Source organism: Suncus etruscus, chromosome 14 (genome assembly GCF_024139225.1).
Source record: "Suncus etruscus isolate mSunEtr1 chromosome 14, mSunEtr1.pri.cur, whole genome shotgun sequence".
Taxonomy (NCBI): Eukaryota; Metazoa; Chordata; class Mammalia; order Eulipotyphla; family Soricidae; genus Suncus; species Suncus etruscus.
In genome coordinates this window covers 79,297,194-79,306,339 of record NC_064861.1, presented here as the reverse complement: position 1 = coordinate 79,306,339, position 9,146 = coordinate 79,297,194, and positions in this window count along the sequence as shown.

The following is a 9,146-nucleotide window of genomic DNA, read 5'->3' as shown; positions in this document are numbered from 1 at the left end:
TTCTTTTTTGGTAGCGTCTCTGTCTGGTTTAGGTATCAAGGTGATGTTGGCTTCATAAAAGCTATTTGGAAGTGTTTCTGTTTGTTCAATTTCATGAAAGAGTCTTGCCAAGATTGGCAGTAGTTCCTCTTGGAAAGTTTGATAGAATTCATTAGTGAATCCATCTGGACCTGGGCTTTTGTTTTTCGGCAGACATTTGATTACTGTTTTAATTTCATCAATGGTGATGGGGGTGTTTAGATATGCTACATCCTCTTCCTTCAACCGTGGAAGATTATAAGAGTCCAAGAATTTATCCATTTCTTCCAGGTTCTCATTTTTAGTGGCGTAGAGTTTTTCAAAGTAGTTTCTGATTACCCTTTGAATCTCTGTCATATCAGTAGTGATCTCTCCTTTTTCATTCCTGATATGAGTTATCAAGTTTCTCTCTCTCTCTTTCTTTGTTAGGTTTGCCAGTGGTCTATCAATCTTGTTTATTTTTTCAAAGAACCAACTTCTGCTTTCGTTGATCTTTCGGATTGTTTTTTTGAGTTTCCACTTCGTTGATTTCTGCTCTCAGCTTTGTTATTTCCTTCTGTCTTCCTATTCTTGGGTCCTTTTGTTGAGCATTTTCTAGTTCTATTAGCTGTGTCATTAAGCTACTCAGGTAAGCTCCTTCTTCCTTCCTGATGTGTGCTTGCAAAGCTATAAATTTTCCTCTCAGTACTGCTTTTGCTGTGTCCCATAAGTTCTGAGAGTTTGTGTCTTTATTGTCATTTGTTTCCAGGAACCTTTTTATTTCCTCCTTGATTTCATCTCGGACCCACTGGTTATTGAGCATGAGGCTGTTTAACTTCCAGGTGTTAAAGTGTTTCTTCTGAGTCCCTTTGGAGTTCACAAATAATTTCAGAGCCTTGTGGTCAGCGAAGGTAGTCTGCAAAATTTCTATCCTCTTGATCTTATGGAGGTATGTTTTATGTGCCAGCATGTAGTCTATCCTGGAGAATGTCCCATGTACATTGGAGAAGAATGTGTATCCAGGTTTCTGGGGATGGAGTGTCCTATATATATCCACTAGGCCTCTTTCTTCCATTTCTCTCCTCAGGTCTAGTATATTCTTGTTGGGTTTCAGTCTGGTTGACCTGTCCAGTGTTGACAAAGCCATGTTAAGGTCCCCCACAATTATTGTGTTGTTGTTGATATTATTTTTCAGATTTGTCAACAGTTGTATTAAATATTTTGCTGGCCCCTCATTCGGTGCATATATGTTTAGGAGAGTGAATTCTTCCTGCTCTACGTACCCCTTGATTAATATAAAATGTCCGTCTTTGTCCCTTACAACCTTCCTGAGTATAAAGTTTGCATTATCTGATATTAGTATGGCCACTCCAGCTTTTTTATGGGTGTTGTTTGCTTGGATAACTTTTCTCCAGCCTTTTATTTTGAGTCTATGTTTGTTCTGACTATTCAGGTGCGTTTCTTGTAGGCAGCAGAAGGTTGGATTGAGTTTTTTGATCCATTTAGCCACTCTGTGTCTCTTAACTGGTGCATTTAGTCCATTGACGTTGAGAGAAAGAATTGTCTTGGGATTTAACGCCATCTTTATTTCAAAATTTGGTGTGTCTTTTGGGTAGTCTTGTCTTAGATTAGGTCTTTCAGTTTTTCTCTTAAGACTGGTTTTGTGTCTGTGAAGTTTCTGAGCTGTTTTTTGTCTGTGAAACCATGTATTCTTCCATCAAACCGGAAAGTGAGTTTTGCTGGGTATAGTATTCTGGGTGAAGCATTCATTTCATTCAGTCTTGTCACAATATCCCACCACTGCTTTCTGGCATTGAGTGTTTCTGGTGACAGGTCTGCTGTAAATCTCAGGGAAGCTTGCTTGAACATGATTTCCCCTTTTGATCTTGCTGTTTTCAGAATTCTGTCTCTATCTGTGGGATTTGTCATTGTGACTAGGATGTGTCTTGGGGTGGTTTTTCTGGGGTCTCTTTTGGTTGGTACTCTTCGGGCATGCAGGATTTGATCACATATATTCTTTAGCTCTGGAAGTTTCTCTTTAATGATGTTCTTGACCATTGATTCTTCCTGGAAATTTTCTTCCTGGGTCTCTGGGACTCCAATGATTCTTAAGTTGTTTCTGTTGATCTTATCATAGACTTCTATTTTCGTCTGTTCCCATTCTTTGACTAATTTTTCCATTGTCTGCTCATTTGCTTTAAGTTTTTTGTCCAATCTCTCCTGCTGTATGGAATTGTTATGTATCTCATCTTCCACAGCACCAAGTCTATTCTCAGCTTCTGATACCCTGTCCCAGAGCTTATCCATTTTGTCATTCACTTCGTTTACTGACTTTTTCAGTCCTGTTAGTTGGCATGTTATTTCAGTTTGGAGTTTTGTCATTTCTGCCTTCATATTTTCTTGGTTCTTATTAGTGTTTTGTTCAACTCGATCCATGGTTTCTTGGAGTCTGTTGAGCACCTTCCATATTGCTAGTCTAAAGTCCTTATCTGAGAGGTTGATTAGTTGTTCAGTCATTATCTGGTCCTCAGAATTGTCATCTTCATTCTCTATGTCTGATGCTGGCCTGCGTTGTTTCCCCATTGTCACACTTGTATTGTGGGTTTTTCTACGTGTTGTGGTGGTATTCATTGTCTATATGATGTAGGCAGCACACTCCTCTGGCTCCTCCCTTTCTGGATGGGCTGACTTGCCTCTAAGGGAGGGGAGTCCTCCGTGGATGAAGCCTCACACTGGCTCAAATCTTAGGCCCGAGCATGCAACAGAGAAGACAGTCCAGAGAGAAATGTTTGCTTCTGTGATATAGCACCGTTCTTAGTGTGATTTTTCCTTCTTGTTGCAATGGAGTTCTTTCCTTAGAAAGAGTGCATGGCCGCGTAGCGAAGCGGAGCGGCCGTGCTCCTCTGAGCCTCTTTTTGCCCCACTCGCAAGAGTTTCACGCAAGAGGACAGTAGACAGACATAGACAGGTCACACTCACAGTCTTTCACAGTTGAGCCCCACTGGGCCAGTGTACTTTCGCGGATTTTCCCCGCCTGGTGTCACACACAGGGAGCCAGCTCTTGCAAAGCTTAGCCGGTTTTTATGCTCTGAAGTCCCTCCCTGAAAATGGCGTCTGGGCGAGCGAGGTTTCTGGAGGCTCTTTTTGCCCCACTCGCAAGAGTTTCACGCAAGAGGACAGTAGACAGACATAGACAGGTCACACTCACAGTCTTTCACAGTTGAGCCCCACTGGGCCAGTGTACTTTCGCGGATTTTCCCCGCCTGGTGTCACACACAGGGAGCCAGCTCTTGCAAAGCTTAGCCGGTTTTTATGCTCTGAAGTCCCTCCCTGAAAATGGCGTCTGGGCGAGCGAGGTTTCTGGAGGCTCTTTTTGCCCCACTCGCAAGAGTTTCACGCAAGAGGACAGTAGACAGACATAGACAGGTCACACTCACAGTCTTTCACAGTTGAGCCCCACTGGGCCAGTGTACTTTCGCGGATTTTCCCCGCCTGGTGTCACACACAGGGAGCCAGCTCTTGCAAAGCTTAGCCGGTTTTTATGCTCTGAAGTCCCTCCCTGAAAATGGCGTCTGGGCGAGCGAGGTTTCTGGAGGCTCTTTTTGCCCCACTCGCAAGAGTTTCACGCAAGAGGACAGTAGACAGACATAGACAGGTCACACTCACAGTCTTTCACAGTTGAGCCCCACTGGGCCAGTGTACTTTCGCGGATTTTCCCCGCCTGGTGTCACACACAGGGAGCCAGCTCTTGCAAAGCTTAGCCGGTTTTTATGCTCTGAAGTCCCTCCCTGAAAATGGCGTCTGGGCGAGCGAGGTTTCTGGAGGCTCTTTTTGCCCCACTCGCAAGAGTTTCACGCAAGAGGACAGTAGACAGACATAGACAGGTCACACTCACAGTCTTTCACAGTTGAGCCCCACTGGGCCAGTGTACTTTCGCGGATTTTCCCCGCCTGGTGTCACACACAGGGAGCCAGCTCTTGCAAAGCTTAGCCGGTTTTTATGCTCTGAAGTCCCTCCCTGAAAATGGCGTCTGGGCGAGCGAGGTTTCTGGAGGCTCTTTTTGCCCCACTTGCAAGAGTTTCACGCAAGAGGACAGTAGACAGACATAGACAGGTCACACTCACAGTCTTTCACAGTTGAGCCCCACTGGGCCAGTGTACTTTCGCGGATTTTCCCCGCCTGGTGTCACACACAGGGAGCCAGCTCTTGCAAAGCTTAGCCGGTTTTTATGCTCTGAAGTCCCTCCCTGAAAATGGCGTCTGGGCGAGCGAGGTTTCTGGAGGCTCTTTTTGCCCCACTCGCAAGAGTTTCACGCAAGAGGACAGTAGACAGACATAGACAGGTCACACTCACAGTCTTTCACAGTTGAGCCCCACTGGGCCAGTGTACTTTCGCGGATTTTCCCCGCCTGGTGTCACACACAGGGAGCCAGCTCTTGCAAAGCTTAGCCGGTTTTTATGCTCTGAAGTCCCTCCCTGAAAATGGCGTCTGGGCGAGCGAGGTTTCTGGAGGCTCTTTTTGCCCCACTCGCAAGAGTTTCACGCAAGAGGACAGTAGACAGACATAGACAGGTCACACTCACAGTCTTTCACAGTTGAGCCCCACTGGGCCAGTGTACTTTCGCGGATTTTCCCCGCCTGGTGTCACACACAGGGAGCCAGCTCTTGCAAAGCTTAGCCGGTTTTTATGCTCTGAAGTCCCTCCCTGAAAATGGCGTCTGGGCGAGCGAGGTTTCTGGAGGCTCTTTTTGCCCCACTCGCAAGAGTTTCACGCAAGAGGACAGTAGACAGACATAGACAGGTCACACTCACAGTCTTTCACAGTTGAGCCCCACTGGGCCAGTGTACTTTCGCGGATTTTCCCCGCCTGGTGTCACACACAGGGAGCCAGCTCTTGCAAAGCTTAGCCGGTTTTTATGCTCTGAAGTCCCTCCCTGAAAATGGCGTCTCGGTGGCTTTCTATTTAGCCCATGTTTCTTTTGCCACAAAAATTTTAACTTCACATAGTTTCACTTGCTTTTTTTTTTTTTGGGTGGGGGGTTGTTTATATGTTTCTTTGTTTCTAGCAAAACCCAGCTGTACTCAGATATTACTCCTGACCCTGTCTGTGCTCAGGGATCACTCTTGGTGGTGCTTGTGGGTGCCACATGTAGTACCAAGACTGGGCCACATGCAAAACACCTTACCTGCTACACTCTTTGGTCATATCCACTTGCTTATTTCTGTTATCTTGTCAGTGGAACTGGATCATTGAAGACACCTCTGAGGCTCAGATCCTGGCAAGTTCTGCATATGTTTTCCATAGTGTATGTTATAATTTTGGATAAGCCAGATGACTTTAGCAGAACATGTGAGTATTCATGTGTGCAGAGTGCTAGGGATCAAACCCAGGACCTACCATCTGAAAAGCATGTGTTGTACCAATGAGTCAAAGCCACCTTTCTAAGAATTTAAGCCTTAAGCCCTAAACTCTTTTGTCTTTTGTCTATCAAAGAAGAAATAACTTCCAAGTACTTGTGAGGTTAGCATTACCCTGATGCCAAAATCAGAAGACATCATGCAAAAAAGAAAAAAAATCATCCGTCAATGTCTGTGATGAACAGATATACAAAAATTCTCAACAAAGTACTGGCAAATTGGTACGGTAAAAGCAGCATGACCAACTGGAATTTATTACAGGGGTGCAAGGATGGTTCAACATACACAAATCAGTTACTGTAATACCCTACATTAATAAAAGTAAATATGCAAGTCAGAGGATAAAATCCATAGCGTTATGAATAGTTTTATGAATAGTATTCAAATGCTGAGAAAGCATTTGGCAGGACTCAGAACATATTTATGATAACAATTGCCAATAAAAGGGGATGAGGAGGAAGATATATTAGCATAATTAATTCCATATGCTCTATTTATATATTTATACTATATATTCTATATATTCTGGTCTACACCCAATAGTTCTGAGGGAGGCTACTCCCAACTAGATACTTGGAAGTCACTACAGATTGCGCCCCAGGAACCAAGCCTGGGGTGGAACCAGAGCCTCCTAAATGCAGAGCATGCGCTCAATCCATTGGCCTATCTTAGTTTGCTTAATCATAGCAAATATCATATTCAATAGCAAAATACTGAAATTACTTTTTTTCTATCAGGAATAAAACAAGGTTTCCCACTCTTACCACTTCTATTTAGTTTAGTATGAATAGCCTTAGTCAGAGCTATTACACAACAGCAATAAACTAAATAGTTCCAGATTGGAAAACAACTAGTGGATCTATAATTGTTTACAGATTATATATATATATTATATATATGGAGAGAGGACAGTAAAAATACCATTAAAAACGTTATTCAGCTCCAGAGAAATAGCATGGAGGTAGGGTGTTTGCCTTGCATGCAGAAAGATGGTGGTTTGAATCCCAGCATTCCATATGGTTCCCCAAGCCTGATAGGAGCTATTTCTAAGCCCAGAGCCAGGAGTAACCCCTGAGTGCTGCCTGGTGTGATCCAAAAACCAAAAAAAAAAATTAAATTAAATAAAAATAAAAATGTTATACAGGAGCCGGAGAAATAGCATGGAGGTAAGGCATTTGCCTTGCATGCAGAAGGTTGGTGGTTTGAATCCTGGCATCCCATATGGTCCCCTGAACCTGTCAGGAGTGTAGAGCCAGGAGTAACCCCTGGGCGCTGCCTGGTGTGACCCAAAAACCAACCCCCCCTCAGAAAAAAACCAAAAAAAAAAAAAAACGTTATTCAGAAAACACATTTTCACTACTCCTATTTCATTGCAGCACAGTTTACAATAGCCAAAATCAGGAAACAAAAAAAAGTGTCTGAGAATAGATGAGTGGATAAAGAATAAATAAGTAAATAATATAAATAATAAAGGGTCGAAGTGGTGGCGCAGTGGTAGGGCATTTGGCTTGCACATGGCTGATCTAGGACAGTCGGAGTCCCATATGGTCCCCCTAACCAGGAGTGATTTCTGAGCGCATAGCCAGGAATAACCCATGAGTGTCACTGTATCTGGTCCAAAAACCAATAAGTAAATACAGAGGTACATCTGCACAAGGGAATACCATTCAGCTATAAGAAAACCCTAAAACATGCCATTCGCTACTATATGAAAGGATCTGGAGAGTATCAGTACTGAATGAAGTCATAAGGAGAAGGACAGAAACAGAATAAAACCAAAGGACAGAAACAGTTCTTTCTCATATAAAGAACCAGAGTAAGGGAAGAACAAATATCGAAGGCAACCAAAACTGAGAGCTGGTCTTCAGCAGGAAGTTTACCATGGCAGGGGTGATCGAAAGGTGGGTAGAACACAGTGGATCTGACTGAGTTGGGGAGACACTGGAACAATGGTGGAGAGATGTGGACACTGGAGGGGGTTAGGTGCTGGAATATCGTATTTATAAAACTAGAATTAACAATAATATAAATCACGGAACCTAAAATAAAACTAAGAACAAAAACGCCACTTAAAATTATTAAGGGCTGAGACTAAGATTTAAAGAGCTAGAGCATGTGTTTTTGTACACAGAAGGTGTTTGGGTCTCTGGTATCCTATGGTTCTCCAAGCACTGCCATCTATGACCCCCCACAAACACTCCAAGAAGCTATTAGAAATAATTAGTGCATCAAAATGACTGGTTATATAAAAAAACACAAAAATCTCTTGTATTCCTATATGCAGGTAATATAGGAATATATATATGCAAGTTTATAAATGAACAGCCCCATTTATAATTGTGTACCAAAAAATTGAATATTTGAGAATAGATTTTAAAAAGGTAAAAGGCCCATATAAAGAAAACTAAAGATAATGTTACAAGTCAGAAAGACAGAAGCCGCAGCAGTGGCACAAGTGGTAGGGCGCTTGCCTTACACGCACTAACCTAGGATGAACTGCGGTTCAATCCCCAGCAGCCCATATGGTCCCCCAAGCCAGGAGCAATTTCTGAGCACATAGCCAGGTGCAATTTCTGAGCACATAGCCAGGATTAACCCCTGAGCGTCACCAGGTGTGGCCCAAAAACCAAAAAAAAAAAAAAAAAAGTTAGAAAGACAGAAATTTTATATATATGGATGAGAGAACATAGTTTAAATGTATATTTAGGCAAAAACATTTAACAGATCTAATGCAGACAGTTTATATTTTTAGGGGCTGGGGAGATAGGTCAGTGATCAGGGCACATAATTTGAATTCAATTTTGAACCCCAGTTCCACACTGTCCCTGGGAGACAAGATAAAATCCTGAAGTAGTTTCACTTTAAACCTTAGCATTGGGGGGCTGGAGAGATAGCATGGAGGTAAGGCGTTTGCCTTTCATGCAGGAGGTCATCGGTTCAAATCCCGGCGTCCCATATGGTCCCCCGTGCCTGCCAGGAGCAATTTCTGAGCCTGGAGTCAGAAATAACCCCTGAGCACTGCCGGGTGTGACCCAAAAACCACAAAAAAAAAAAAAAAAAAAAAAAAAAACCCCTTAGCATTGAATTGTCCAGCCCAGTTGGTTGAGTACTGCTGGGAGTGAGTCTTGAGTCCCCCGAGCACTGCTGGGGAGCACATCCAAATAGGAAATTGTATTTTAAAGAAATTAGAGCAAAATGTAAGTGATTATTTTTTCTCAAGGAAGAGTGGAGGAATAACATCATGTTACCTGACTTCACACTATATCACAAAGTGACAGTAAATAAAACTGTACGGTATCAAACTAGAATGTAAGTCCATGGAAAAATAGGATCAAATTAAAAACCCATAAATACCCCACATACTCACTGATATTTAGTCTATGACAAAGGATTCAAGGTCATTATAATAGAAAAAGGGAAACCTCTTCAAAAATTGGACAGCTACATGCAAATCAAACACCTAAACTATCTTTACCCAGTATATAGAAATAAATTCAATTAGATTAGTGATCTGGGTGTAGGAACTGAAACAAAATGTATAATAAATAACAGACAAAACATAATTTGACATAAGTGTTAGAGATATCTTTGGGTCCTTGACTCCAACCGCAAGGGAAACTAAAGCAAAGACAAGCAGAGGGCAGGAGCAATAGGACAGTGGATAGGCTATTAGCCTTGTATGCAGTTGACCCAGGTTCCATTTCAGCACCCTATATGGTCCCCAAGCCATAC